Here is a 15,603-nt window from a genome sequence, read left to right on the forward strand (position 1 = left end):
ACTCCTTAGTAAGCAAAGTATGTGATCCAATTTTGATTTGCAGCATGCTTGCACATTAAAACATGTGCATGAATTATACATGCATGTACATGCATGTATATGATTTCCAATTAGATTTTTTGAAAGGAAATTTTTTATGCTAAAATTATAGTTGCTTACAAATGAATTAATAGGTTACTGGTGCATAGCAGCAGTAATTTTGAAACTAATGCAGTAAATGTATCAGAACTTTCTGAAAAATTAACTGTGATAGACTGTTGGCTTATCCTGTTAGAGGTTTAGCTATTATTTGCTTCATGCTGCTTAGAAAAGTCAGAGCTAAGTGCTTGGCATGTCAAATATTTATTTATTACAAGCATAAATTTATGTCTTGCATGTATATATGTGCATGCATACATTAATGTAAGCATAATTATCCAATTTATGTATTGAAAAGTGTTATGTATGCAGTGTCATGCATGTGTATACTCAAAAAATATAATCTGCGTGAATAAATGTCGAAATAAACAAGAAATCTGATTATTGCAATTGGGTTTCATTTTGTGTGATGGGGGGGGGGGATATTGAGAGGACGGTCTAATTTCAGAAATGGGATGGATAATTTTTCAGGGTTCTCTAGTCAAAGAGATTTAATGGTTCCATTAACCCTATTTTAGACACTTGAAGAAGAAAGCAGAGGACACTGTAAATGAAATTGAACAAAGACATTACTCAGACTTGGGTATTAAGCAAAACTATATTGAAAATAGCCAAAGGATATGTATGTGTATGTAAGGTGGCAGCATGTGCATATAATAGTGGAGAGAATTTCATTGTACTTACTTGGTAACATTTCTGAAAGTATCCTACTGTGAAATCTAATTTCCCTGAAATATTCTGATAACTTAGTTCCTTTGGCTTCACAAAAGGAGACCCATCATTGTTCAAAATTACAAAGAAGAAAAAAAAAAGTTTAAAATGACCATAATGCCAATTTCTATTACGTTCAGAAAAATATTTTTGATAAGTAGGTTGAAGATGAGTTACGAGGCCTTCCCCCCCCCTTCATAAATTTCAACATCTTTCCTAAGTTCCTATGCTCATAATCATTCATTGTTCAAGAGAGAATATTATATTTAACTTGTTTTGAACTTTTGCTGGTTTCACTACCAATTTCTTTCTCTCCTTGCCAAACTGCCTACTTTAAAAAGCATTTCTTTTGTTGTCAATGCTGTTTGCACCATTTACCAGCTATGCTTTATACTACACTTGGCTGCACTTAGCAGGGTCTGATTTTTTAGTTAGGTGCTTGACCAATAAAATTTTTTTAATGTTGTAATTTGAATGCTTTTCTGTCTATGAAAAAAAAAAAAAAGAAAATATCTTCTGCCAATTAGATAATTGATACATGAACTTTTCAAGCTTTACCTCAGTTTATTCGCACCAACCACTGTCGAAATTTTACCCATGTCAACTTTAACGGCACACCATTTTCTAACCATTTCAAACAAAGTGGAAAGTGATGTGTTAAATGGTAACTAATGCAATATAATTCCAACCTCTTCCATTTTCAAAAGAATATTTCAAGAATTATCTGACAAGTTTTCAAAGAAAACTCTAAAGAAAGATACTGTAAAACTTATAATTTTAAAAACATGAATAAATACATGCTCTATAAATATTTCAATATTTTTTCCCTTCCTATGTGAAATTACATTCATCTATATATACAGGCATTTATGAATACCAATAACTTGTGACTAAACTAGTATCATCATAGTGAACACCTTTATTGGTTAATATGTTCCAGTCAATAATGTCACTTACTTTTCTGTGAAACCTTTTTATATAAATATTTTTTTAGAATAAAATTCTTTTATTTCAAGCTCAGATTACTGACAATGAGTAAATTTTTTACTCCTATTTTTAAAATCATTTTTAACTTCTCTTCCCTCTTCTTATCATTAATGGCACTTTTTTTAATAAAATATTTTGAACAATATTTATTGGCTTATGGAGCTTAGTTAGTAGTTAAAAGAATAGAATAGGTTATATAAAATGTCACATTAGATTTTGTACTGTCAGTTTTAAAGCTAGCTTTCTGTTTTCTTATCTGAATGCTTTTATTTCATAAAGCAATTATTCTGAAAATATTCTTTGAACATGTGTGTGTGTGTGTGTGTGTGTGTCAAATGAATGAAGAATGCTCAATACATGTAGGCTATATGGCTTATTGAAACTGAATTATCATCATCCAATTTGAGTCTCATAGCATTGCAATTCATGCAAGAACTGGAGATTGCAATGGCATGAAATTCAAGTTGCAAGATAAAAAATTTAGGTTCAATAAAAGGTGTATGTTTGTATAAATATATACATACAAGGGGGTGCTGAAAAGTTCTTCGCTTTGAGTAAAAGAAAACACAGGAGAATCAGTTGATTATGATTTTGTTCAACATGTTCTCCTCTCAGATTCACACACTTATTGCAATGGTCTTTCAGTTTTTCTAAGCCCTGTAAAATAATTCAGAAGTTTGGGCCTCGGACCAGGCCTCTTGCAATATCCTTAAAACCAGGAACTTTTCAGCACCCACTCATACATTTTTATGTGTGTGTGTGTAAACATTCTCAATATCAACTATTTCCATTTTAATCTACACTTTTTCTGGAATTTGATACGTGCAGTCACTATGCCCAAGTTAATAAAGTGTTGACCTTTTAAACTAAAGAGCATTTTGTATCCTGTCATTAACACTGGCCAAGGTGCTAATTTCTTCCAATCTTCATACACTTGGCAGCAGTGCAAAGTAAGAGAAGGAAAGACTGGTTAGGTCAGAAAGAAACAACATTTGCAGCATATATATATGTGAAGTGGAATACTAGTTTCAACCTGGGATCAAAGTGAGTTGTAGATTGTGCTTGAGACATGAGCTTATACTACAGTGCTCATACCATGATGCTTATAATGTATTAACATATAGCTATGCATCATTTTATATATATATATATATATCCCTTCGAAATTGCTCTTAACTGTGGTTTGGACTTTTTGACTGTTCCTTCTAGTATGTAAAGCGACCTGTTTGGTAGAAAATATTTCTATAATTTTTCCTACCCTATATTAATTTTTATATATATATATATATGCATGTATGAGTCCTTATATATTTATAGAGTTAAGAAATGGGAAGGGAAATCCTGTTTAACTCACATTTAATCTAGCTCTCTGTCTTGTATTTGATATGGTACTTCTCTTTTGTAATAAATAAAATTTGTACCAGTAATATACTGAGTAAAGTTAAATAACTATATCCCTTGATCGTCTGAAAAGTGCTTTATGTATACTTGTAAGACTTGTGGAAAATCTTCAGATGTTTTGAGAACTATAGAATTGCTAGAAGTTCATAGAGAACAATGAAATTCATTATTTCCTTTTGAAATGTTTTTTTTTTTTGAAGCATTTGATTCTTGTGATGATGTAGTCTTAGGAGATAAAATCTTTGGAAACTATATTCTTTGTCATAGACTTGTTACCCCTTCTACTTTGGGAGTTGTAATCTATTATTTTCATCGTTACATCAGAAATGGAAGTGCACTGAGAAAAGCTACATACAGTGTTTATGTGAAAATACAAGTTCACTTCTCTTCACCTACCCATTGTGACTATACTATTAAATTTATTGAAAATATGTTGGAAGAGAACATATAGGGAACATATCAAACAATCTAAACTATGGACCTAAATTAAAGACATTATTTTTATTATTATTACTCTGCTACATACAACCATGTTAGTAATGCTTTAAATTCAATTATGAGACAACTGAATTTAATCCTACATAGACATCGTCATGGCATACCAACAAATGGGTTTTACGCAGTTTGTATGTAGTCATAGATTGGTGATTCAGGCGCATGATGTTGATAAGCCACAAAAATGACAAAATATCAGTAGCCACCACTCCTGAATGTGATTAAGGGCAAGTTATCTCACCTGTCTATGACTTTCAGGTGTTTCAACACCCACTTTCAGCTCACTTAAGTTACAGCATACTGGCAAACAAGTAAATCACACATATTGAGCATGGGTAGTCAATAATGTTTACAACACTAGCTCTGCCCCTAATTGATAATTAAACGCATGCGCACACGCACACACACACACACACACACACACACACACACACACACACACGAAAGTCATGATTTGATTGAGAAGTTAACTTCCCACCCACATGGTTTCAGGTTCAGTCCCACTGAACCTGAACTTGGACTTGTGTTTTAGTCTTGGGTTTTATGAGTGAATTTGGTAGATGGAAGCTGAAATAAGTCTGAATGATGTGTGCACAAGCACTCAGAGTTGTATAACTCTGAGTACATTAAAATGAACTTCATTTGAATGACTCTAAGGAAGCTATAAGATGTTGCACAAGCACTTAACTTTGAGTGGTATGCTTCTTATAGCAGAAACAGCTGTAATTTAATGAAGATGATTTTGTAACTCATGTTCTTTTGTCATTCAGTAATTAATATTATGCTCTGTACTCTCCAGACCATTTTACTCTAGATCATATGTATACTGAATTCTAACAAGCAGTTATTAATATCACAATGTCTAAGTAAAATCACAAAATGTATGTGTTTGTGTGTATGTGATATGACCTTTTTACAACGGTTTTTTTTCTTCTTTTTTTTCTTTTGACATTTTGGCATATTCCATTATATCTAATTCAGACTGAGTCAATCTGTTCATTGATAACCTATTGGTAATTCACCTTTCACTTTGTATGAATGACTTAAGACATTCTTATTTTTCTTCATCACCTGCAAATAGCCTTTACTATTTCAGTTCAATATAATTACATTGATAACTTATTTGTTCAGTAGATCACTTATATTAAACCATATTAACTTTTTCCTGACTTTATTATTAATGTTTTTACTCACAACAATTTTTTTTTGTAACATCAACCACTGCAGGTGGAGTTTTAATGCATTTAGCACAGTAAAACAGTGAAAAATGAAGCAGATAAAAGGTAGAAAAAAAAAAGAATGAAGCAAAAATACAACAGTTTCAGTTAATCAGATAATTGTTAATGCATTTAGAATATTCGAAATATAAAAATGATATGGTTAATGGTTGTATACTCGCATGGTTAGTGGACTAAAGATTTACTTGTCTGATATTGAGTGAAGTGTGATACTAGCACAGTCAAATGCTATATTGTCAAGTTTATTGTTACAGAAAACCTTTTAGTATAAGTTATATAACTTCCATTGTATGAGGAATAGTCTGGATATGTAGAAGGAAAACACATTTGTGAGTCTGGGCTAAAGGAGTAAGCAGCTAGCTTGTTTAGAAAAGCAGTCTGTTGTAGTTACAATTGAAGAGGTAGAAGAGACAATATGTCTTTGTCAATTGGCCAAATTGCCTTTTATTTATGTGTGTTAGAATGTTTGTTTTTGAGTATGTAATAGCACCATCCTGTATAAATATGGATTTCATATGAACTTTCTTGAGAATCGGGTACTTTGTGGGGCTAAAGATATTTTTTGTCTTTGAGAGGAAGCTTAGTCTTTGGGGTGCAGTTTTGGCAATGTTATTGTATAAAAGACCAAACATTTTAAAGGTTTTGCATGTAGTTTATGTATATGGAGGGTAGCAATTTTAATTTTGATACTGTTGATGGAGACTAGGTTGTCATCTTACTACTGTGTGTTTGTCTATTATACTTAACCCTTTAGCATCCAGATTATTGTCAAATGTAATCCTTATTTAGTCACATCGTTTTCAGTTAATCATGCATTATCTCATAGCTTTGAGATTTTGATGATCTGATTGTTTATTTTAAGACTGACATTTTAAGACTGGCCAGTTTTCACATAGTAACAACTGGAATATTTAAGCTGGATATGGCCGGTTTAAACTCTAAAGGATTAAGCACCTAATTACTGGTTCTATGTATTAAACGTATTCAAAATCACTATCTTGACAGAGATGACTTTTTTTTTTAACAGTTTCCATGTAAAGCTCCTATATGATTAGTACAGTACCATATCTTCTATCATTGAATTCAATGTCAAAAATAGAAATTGAAATGTTGGAAACAATCAAAAAATGAGAAAAACCATTGAGACTAAATGCATCTGAGCTAGTCAAAATGCTTTCATTGCTTTTTACTACTCAAATCTTAATCACTAGTGAATTGAAGCAGTTTATTTTGTTTCATTTTGTATGAAATTGCAGTTAGCTTTATTTTACTGCTTTATATATTTTATTATCTTTTTCCATTACCAAAAACAAAAAAAAGAGAAAAAAATGCTCTTCCAAGCTAAAAATTCACTCTTGGAAATTAGGTTTGGCTTGTTTCAGGTCAGGTTGTAGATTTAAAATATTTCAGTTGGCAGTTTCATTCCAGCAGTTATAGAACAAATTAACTTTCTAGAAGGTTCCGTTTTAGTGTTGTTCTTAGAAATGCTCTTAGAAAACTTGGTGACTAATTTCTTTTGAATATAGTACTGATGTTGAAACCAAATATTCAGCATTCATTGTGGGCAAATCATTGCTATTATAAAAGAAATCATTATTTTTAGTGGACAAGTAGTATAAAAGAAAGAAAGGGTATGGAGAAGGGATTTCTCTTCATTATACAGCATGCATTAGTGATATTTCAAAGAGTCACAAAGCAGTTATCTGTTGTTGGTTTAACTTTTTCATGTATTTTAGGAAAACTTTCCATGTAGGATGAATTTTATTAATTCATTCAGGCTACATGGGCACACAAGCATGCACATACACACACACACAGAGTATTTAATTAGATCACTAGGGTGAAATGCTTCCGTAGATGTTTTTTTGCTTTAAAGCAACTGCCAGGAACAGTAGTCAAATCTTCAAATCAAATTCTACCATGTTAGAAAAAATAGCATGAGATAAAGTAGTTATAGATGGGGAAGTGGTTCCAGTTGGAATGTTTTTGATACAGGCTTACTAAATAAAGGCTGACTCAAGGCAAAACAGCTACTAATTCAAGAATTAGTCTTATTCATTTTGTTATCAAGCTCAAATGCAAAATTTTAAATGAGATGCATAATGAACAGTTAAAATTTAAAGAGTTTTATCAAATAATTCCTCATTTGATTACCACTTTAACCCTTTAGCATTCAGATTACCCTGTCAAATATAATGCTTATTTATTCACATTGTTTTGAATTAGTTACGCATTATCTCATAGCTTCAAGATTTTGATGATGTGATTGTTTAGTGTAGAATAACATTGTGAGGTCGGTGGGAGAAGCCAAATCATGCCAGTTTGAACGTAAAACAGAATTTTGGGGTCAGATATGGTCAGTTTAAATACTTGAGGGTTAAATTATTTCCGTTTGTTATTTATTTACTATGTCATTTAAGCCAGTCATATCCAGCCAAAATATTATACCTGTTAAATGTTCAATCCAGCCACTTTTAGATCAACCCTATAATATCAATCTAAAAATAAACAACCACATTGTCAAAATCACACTGCTATGAGATAATGTATGCCTAATACAAAAGAATTGATTAAATAAGCATTATATTTGACAATAATCTGAATGCTAAAAGGTTAAACATGGATTAAACACTTAGTTTTATCTTGACATATCATGAAAAAATTAGATATATATGTATATTCACTTCACTCAGGCAAATGAGTGTTAGCATGAAGCATCAGGTTAGCTTTAGTTAGACAACTTAAATGTTTATTAAACATGCCATTAAACACTTCACACTAGAAATATCATATTGGTTTCAGTTAGACATGTCAGACTGAAAAATCCATTATCTTTTTTAACAATGTGAGTCAGCTTAATAGTTTTGTTCTAGATTCAGATATGTGATTCAGATTAGTAGTCTTGTAGATTCTGTTATGCTAATTAACTCCATAGTTTTGTGCCAGTTTTGATTGTGCTTCAGCCTTGTATTCCTGCAAATCAGCCTAGCATAATATTCTTTTATTAGTTTCTGTCTTTGGACTACAGCTATGCTGAAACACTACCTTCTAGGGTTTTCGTCAAATATATTGACCTTAGTGTGTTTTTGTCTGCTTTATCAGCCTCTAAGGATAAAAAAATACTCCACCAACTGAAGGAAGGTAACTGAGATGATAATTAATCTTAATACTGGAAGATATTTTCATTCAACTCTCTGATTTTTTTTTTTTTTTTTTTTCATATTCCCCCACTTCCATGCATGCGTGCGCACACATCCACACATCCACTGGCCTTCTGTGCAGTTTCAATCTACTACACACTTCACTAGCAAGGTACTGGTTGGCCAACGGCTGTATTAAAGGATGCTCAAGACACCTTGCAATGGCATCAAAGCCAAGGTTCAAGGTTGCAAAACAGACTTGACCAAAACTTGCTGCTGGTAGGATTTACAACTGTACAGCCATAACCTACTGGACTTCAAAGGCTACAACTTAACCACTCAGGCATGGAGTTGGCCTATTGTTATATTAGCTTTTGGGTATGATAGTCAGCCATGTTCTGTTATTTCCTGAATGGCTTTAGTTAATATCAGTTGGCATGTATATAAAACTGTCATATGGCCATTCTGCTGTTTGGAGTAATGTTTTATCTTATTTCTTATATGTTTATATATTTTCTTGGTCTAGTGTCATTGAAAAAATGCTTCACTATATTATTTATCAATCATTTTGAAGATATTCTTTATGAACAACTTCTCTTCAAGGAAGATACTTGGCATTTCTTTTGTCTTGATCTTTCTCAAATGTCTTAATATTGGCTTGATGATTTAACTTGGGTTGTCAAGAAATCAAATGTCACAACTAATTTCAAATGATTCATTTGTACTTCATATGCTGGGATTTTCAGATCATTGGCTATAAATGGAATTACAATAAGCTAAGTACTTCATACTTTGTTTTCTAAAGAACATATTGTTCCAGTGATTATGACAGCAATAATAATAATAATAATAATAATGATGATGATGGTAATAGTAATGTTGTATTAAAAAAAGAGAAAAACAAAGCATTGTTTACATTACTTCCTTTTTTTTTTTTTTTTTTAAAGATGTAAAACTCTAATAGATTTGTTTTTACTGTTCTTAATTTTACTTGATGTCAACTATACATGTAAAAAAGTTTATGAAACTATGCAGAAAAAGGTACCAACAGTATCCATTGATAACAAGATTGATATAAAAAAAAGCAAAAAGAAACTAAATGTTTGATTTTACTGACTGTAAGTAATGCCTCAACATTTATATATATATATATATATATATGGTCCATACATCCGTATTGAAATCTTTCATATCTCAATTATATAGATATTAAGAGTAATTACCCAGAGAAAAATATTCAGCTAAATGGAGACAACCTCTAAACCAATAACTATAATCACGAGGGAATTTACTCCAAAGAAAAAGCAAAAATTCAGGGATCTAGTGCAGAAGTTGTTTTTAGCTTGGAAACTTCGTTATTATCCATGCTGATTTTTCTTTCATTATTTTCTTTAATGTTTATATTATTTATATTATTTACATTTGATGGATATTTGTCTTCATCTTGTTTGTTTTTAACACAACGTTTTGACTGATATACCCTCCAGCCTTCATCAAGTGTCTTGGGGAAATTTTGAACCTGGGGTCTCATTCCTAAAGTATTTTTCGATGTTGTTATTATTATTATTCAGGTCACTGACTGGAATCGAACTCGGAATCTTGGGGTTAGTAGCCCGCACTCTTAACCACTACACCATATGCCTGTGGGCAATTATGGAGTGAAGTTTAGGGCTTATAAATCTAATATTCTCCTATCCTTCCTTAATACCAGTTCGCATATGATGGTCATATCTGCACTCGGTCTGCTTAGGAGATTGTTGTTTCCTAGCATATGCGCTGCTGCTTTTGGTTTTCGTATTTTCCAGCAGTGTTCTTTGTCTATTATTTTAACTTCATCCTACAGGGGGAGGTGGTCTCCAGTTTTCCATACATGATCAGCTATACCCGATTTATCAATATCTCCCCGTGTCACAGCTTTGCGATGTTCCTCTACTCTTATTTTGAGGGGGCGGCATGTTTTGCCTTTATATAACCTACCGCAGCTGCATGGGATGGAGTACATGCAGTTCTTGGTCATATTCTTTTCTATTGGTGGTTTTACTCGAAGGAGATATTTGCCAAGTGTTGTATTACTTTTGAATATTGTCCTTAGGAATGAGAACCCAGGTTCGAAATTTCCCCCAAGACACCTGATGAAGGCTGGAGGGTATATCAGCCAAAACATGTTAACAACAAACAAGATGAGGACAAATATCCGTCAAATGTAAATAATGTTTAAATTAATATAAGGTAGTAAAATTGTGTAGTATACAAACTACATTTTTCTTATGTGTTTGTGTGTGTTTGTGGGGGGTGTTTAAGGTGGGAGCATTTACATAGTAAACTGTTAAAGGAGGTACAGCAGTATTTTACTGGTATTAATTTTTATCAACTACATAAACAAGCAGCAAAAGGCAGGATTTTAACTTAAGAACCGTGCTGTACCAAATGAAATACTTCAGCTCTTTAGTCTTTAAGCTGGCCATATCTGGCTCAAATATTCTACCTAATTTATGTTTAAACCAGTCAGATCCAGCCTCTCACACTTACCCTATAATGTCATTCTAAAAATAAACAATCATATAATCGAAATCTTAAAGCTACGAGATAATGTGTAATTCAAAACAATGTGAACAAATAAGCATCACATTTGACAGAGTAACCTGAATGTTAAAGGGTTGAAGTATCTACTTTTCTATGAAAGTATTCTTGATGCAAAGGAAATTTAGCCTTACATCAGACATGGATAAGTGGACTGATAACCAGAAACATTTGGCTATTAGCAGCTTGTTTATTTTTTTAACGTGCTATTTCTCTTCCTTTCAAATTGTTATGACAGTAGAGTGTGATTGGATGGAAGTTTGGATGCTATTTCTAGCAGATCAAGTAACTATGTAGATACCTTCTGTTTGCTTGAAGAAAATATAGTTTTAACTGGTGATAGAATTCGGTTTGCTTGCTGCCAAATAGTAATGATTCTGTACATGGGTGCAGTGCTGTAAAGTATTAGGTAGAAGCAACTGCAAATTTTTTAATTTCCTTAGGGGCATTGTGGTGGTTCTTATTAGATAACATTAATTTTGCTAAAAACTTACCAGATCTTAACCTACAGGCTACCTCTTTAATTTACTTCGTATATTTAGCACAAGGTATTTGTGAAGGAGATGTAAAGACAAGTGAATTGATTGCAGTACAAACCTGTTATTTTATTAACCCCTAGAAGGATGAAAGGTGAAACGAACCATGGTAGAAAAGGAATGAGAATATAGAACATCAAAGCTAAATACTGTAAGGCAAGACCAATGTTCTGTAATTTTATCAACCTCTTTAATAATAAGGAATAATTAATAATACTGCTGACAATTGTACAGATGTGTTCTCTCTCATTTAGTTTTTACTCATTTTCTCCATTGCTGTAACATCTAGCTTTCCAGAATATTTTATGGATTATCTAAAAAGAAATATTAACTGAAGCACCCAGCTCACAGTAATCTATAGGCAACACACTGTTTTTCATGTTATCTAAATAACATGTTAGCTTGACTAAACAAGTGAGTTTAGTCTAGTTTAATACCTTTATGAAATTAGGATAGGTGATTTCCTGAAAACAGTGTTGCCAATTTTTTTTTTCCTTTCCCCTGGGGTCATCTTTGCTTTGTCTTGTTCCAGAGATGATAAAAGGGACTTGATGCTGTCATTTAATTAATACTTTCTCATAAAGTTGACCTTCTGCTCAAGAAGAAAACCACCATTTTGTTCATATATGCTGTAAATGGCTGGAAAATTTGTAAAAGAAGTGAATAGAAAAAAATCATACAAATAAACTAGAGGCACTGTTTCAAATGGGCTTATGTGAGTAATACATGGTAATGTATGACATGGAGAATGCAGTGTTATAACTTGGTAAAAAACTTCCATATAATTGTGTGAAAGAGATTTTCAGGAATAATAAAAGAAAAAAAGGAAGGACATTGAGCTGGAGGCAATGGCTTTTAGTGGGATAATGTTTGACAGACAAGTTTAATATGTTACATTGGTGCTTAATTAAAATTAATAATGCACATGTACATTTTTGTACTGCAAAGGGTATATGAATTGAATGTGTAAAATCTTCATATTCAGTTAAATTGAGGTATGAACATTTTGTAAAAAAAAAAAAATTGCTTTTCTCTTATTTATTATGTAACTTCTTTTGTGTGTAGTTTAATTGGAATGTGTGAGTTTGGACAGCTTATCCTAGCACTAACTATTTAACATGAATTGAAGCTGAGTAAATTTATCACTGTATCAGTACTAATAACAATGGCAAGTGTGGATACAGAGAATGAATGATTGAGTATAGTAAGGAAATGGGGTGGTGTAAGGTGTAGGCTCAGAAAGTAAGGAGCTACTCTGATAGCAGGCTACATTGAAGCTGACTAGAAGGCCAAGAAGAATGAGATATGGAAGGCAAATAACAGGGTCTGAAATAATTTATTATAGACCAGGTGTCCAAAACACAAAAGGGGACAGTTCTTGCCCCTATGACTGATGTACTCTTCTATTTCTCCAATGCATCAGGGAGCAGCAGATAAGGGCTGGCTGGAGTGTCAAGTTGCAGTCAGCTGAAAGCTTGATAAAAACAATGCCTTTGGCAGAGATTAAAATTTCATAGAAATAAAATGGCTAAAGGAAGCTAGTTCTTGCAAACCATTGTCTGTAATAGTAAATTGTTATTCTCCGTATTTTTAAGGAGCCTCTCTTAAAAGTGCATTTGTTACTTTTATGTAGGTCTGTGGCAGATGAATTTAACATTTGTAGCAGGGACCAAATTTAAAGATTCTACCCCTTTATCTTATTTCATATACAAAGGATATTCAGCTTGAAGGGTGGGTGTAATAAAAAAGACTATGTACATTCTAGTACTAAGTTTTGTGTGTGTGTGTGTGTGTGTGTGTGTGTGTTATTATTATTATTTAAGACTGAGTTGGTGGAATTGTTAGCATGTCGGACAATTGTTAGCATTTTATCTGTCTTTACGTTCCAAGTTCAAATTCTGCTGAAGCCAAATTTACCTTTCATTTTTCGCGGTTGATGTAATCAACTAATCTCTTCAGGCCTTGTGCCTATTGTGGAATTATTATTATTATTGGTAGTGGTTGCAGCAGCAGCAGCAGTAGTAGTAGTAGTAGAATTTTTGGTGGAATTTATTCATAATTTCTTTTGGAGAAATGAAGTCCCCTGCTGTTTGTAACATTTTTTCATAGTTCATACTACAAGATGAAATTGGTATCGTATATACTTTAACCCAAAGCCATAAAATTAGCTGGAGAGATGACTGAATAAATTCTAGCATATAATGGATGCTTTTAAAAAAAATTTCTAATTTATTAATTCTTATTTTCAACTCTGAGGGTTGAAAGACAAATTCAGCTTCAGTAAGATTTGAACTTGGAACACAGAGAATCAAAAGTAAATTATCTTTTTATTTTCTTTATTTATTTTTTTTTTTTCAATTCAATTAAAATGAAATGGTTTCACAGATTGTAACAGTCACTTTCTTAACATGAGATTCCGGTAGTTTTCTTTCCTTAATTTGTATAACCATTGGCAAAACTGTTGCTATGGGATAACACTTTGTTGCTCAATCTGGTTAAAACAAAACAAACGACTTATTGGATCTCTGATTAAATAAACTCATTCAGTTGCTTTTAACATTTAACTCTTTAGCATTCAGATCACTCTGTCAAATGTAAGACTTACTCACATAACTTGGAATTAATCATGTGTTATCTCATGACTTCAAGATTTCAGTGACATCATTGAAATTTTTAGAATTACATTGTAGAGTAGATATGAGGGGCTGCATGCTGCCAGTTTGAATATAAAACAGGTAGAATATTTGGGTTGGATATGGCTGGTTTAACCCTTTAGCATTTAAACCGGCCATATCCGGCCAAAAGTATTCTGCCTGTTTTATGTTCAAACTGGCCAGATCTGGTCGCTCACACCAGCCCTACAATTTTGTTTTTAAAATTAACAGCTACCTCATCAAAATCTCATAGCTACAAGATAATGCATGATTAGTTCAAAACAATGTGGATAAAAAAGCATTAATTTTGGCAGAATAATGCGAACACTAAAGGGTTAAATGCTAGAGGGTGAAAGGACTTTCCACTTCCTCTGAAGAACCAGATAATTTTTCAATTGCTTTACTCACTATCTCTGCTGCTTGACACCTCACCCATTTCCCTGTTGGTTTAACAGACAGTGTACTTGTCATATTGAACACCAATTGCAGCTTCATTCATATGGACTTCTCTTTCCGTGTGTATGTGTGTGTGTATGTGTTGGCCAAACATCTACTGGCCTATGTTCGCTGTTTCTCTTCTGAAGAGATACACTTGATGTTTAACTTCCAACCTGGCTTCCAGCTATCATTTTAAACAGATTTTCTATTCCTTCTAATTTTTGCTGCTAACTCTCACTTACTACTCTACTACTGTACTATCGATGCTTTGGCTAAGATTCTTCTCCAATCTACAAAATTATTAATAGCTTACAAACTGGCTGACTCATACTCTGTCCGTTCTGTAAGAATTATCTATTTTTTCACTATCCAAATAATTATTGGGTAGCTTAGATTTAGGCTGTGATCCTGGTGTGTGTCACATAAGGGAGATTTGGTTATTTGTAGCAGACTGAGCAACCATACTGAGGCTCCCTAGTTAACTAACAATTATGCTTGCTTTCTTCATCTCCAGGTATGACCATTAAATTTTCCTGTAGTGATTCTACCTGAAGGATTCTAAGATAGCACAAGAATCTTGAAGATTTTTTTTTTTTGTCCCTTTGTAATATATGTTAATGGTATACAAAGTACTAAAATGCTTTACTGTTGCATAGCCTAAGGGCTTCTTAATTTTAACAACTGTTATAAATCCACATACATCTTCATCTGCTGCTATAACATGAGATTGTCTAGTTCTGCTTTAAGTATATTTTGGAGAAGTAACATTAACAAAAACCATTGTAGACTCTATTCATACCCACTGCTTTGCTGGTTACTGTTTATAGCAGCAGTGTTTTCCTATTGTTTTAAAACAAGCAGTTGGAATAAAATTATTAAACATTTCTTAAAATACTTCATTTTAAAAATTTATTGATCAGAAGTTTATACAAATTATTTATAAAAGAAATGTAATTGTTAATAATAGTTTTGAAATTTTACTGTGTTGAACTTTTTTCTAAATAGAAGCTTTTATTCTAATAAGCATTACAGTGGTAATGGTGGTGGTGGGTAATGTTAACAAATCATAATGTTTGGTAAATAACACTTGAAAAAAAAACAACATATTTGTTATGTTGTCAGTAACAAAAATTGTTTATTGCTTTGAGAATATGGCAATATTTTCAATAAATTGTAGTGGTTTCAAGAAGAATGTATCACCCGCTTAAAAAGTTATCACGAAATATGATAGGTAACTAAAATATGTAAGCGTTTAGAAAATTGTATGAAACTATATATATATATA

General features: G+C 32.4%; 1 protein-coding gene across 6 annotated transcripts in view; it reads left to right on the forward strand.

The window, feature by feature from the left end:
- LOC106876365 (receptor expression-enhancing protein 1) overlaps positions 1-15,603 on the forward strand; it is a 189,950-nt gene that overhangs the window by 72,193 nt on the left and 102,154 nt on the right. The gene's annotated exons all lie outside the window — the stretch shown is intronic.

This window comes from Octopus bimaculoides, chromosome 14, assembly GCF_001194135.2.
Source record: "Octopus bimaculoides isolate UCB-OBI-ISO-001 chromosome 14, ASM119413v2, whole genome shotgun sequence".
Lineage (NCBI taxonomy): Eukaryota > Metazoa > Mollusca > Cephalopoda > Octopoda > Octopodidae > Octopus > Octopus bimaculoides.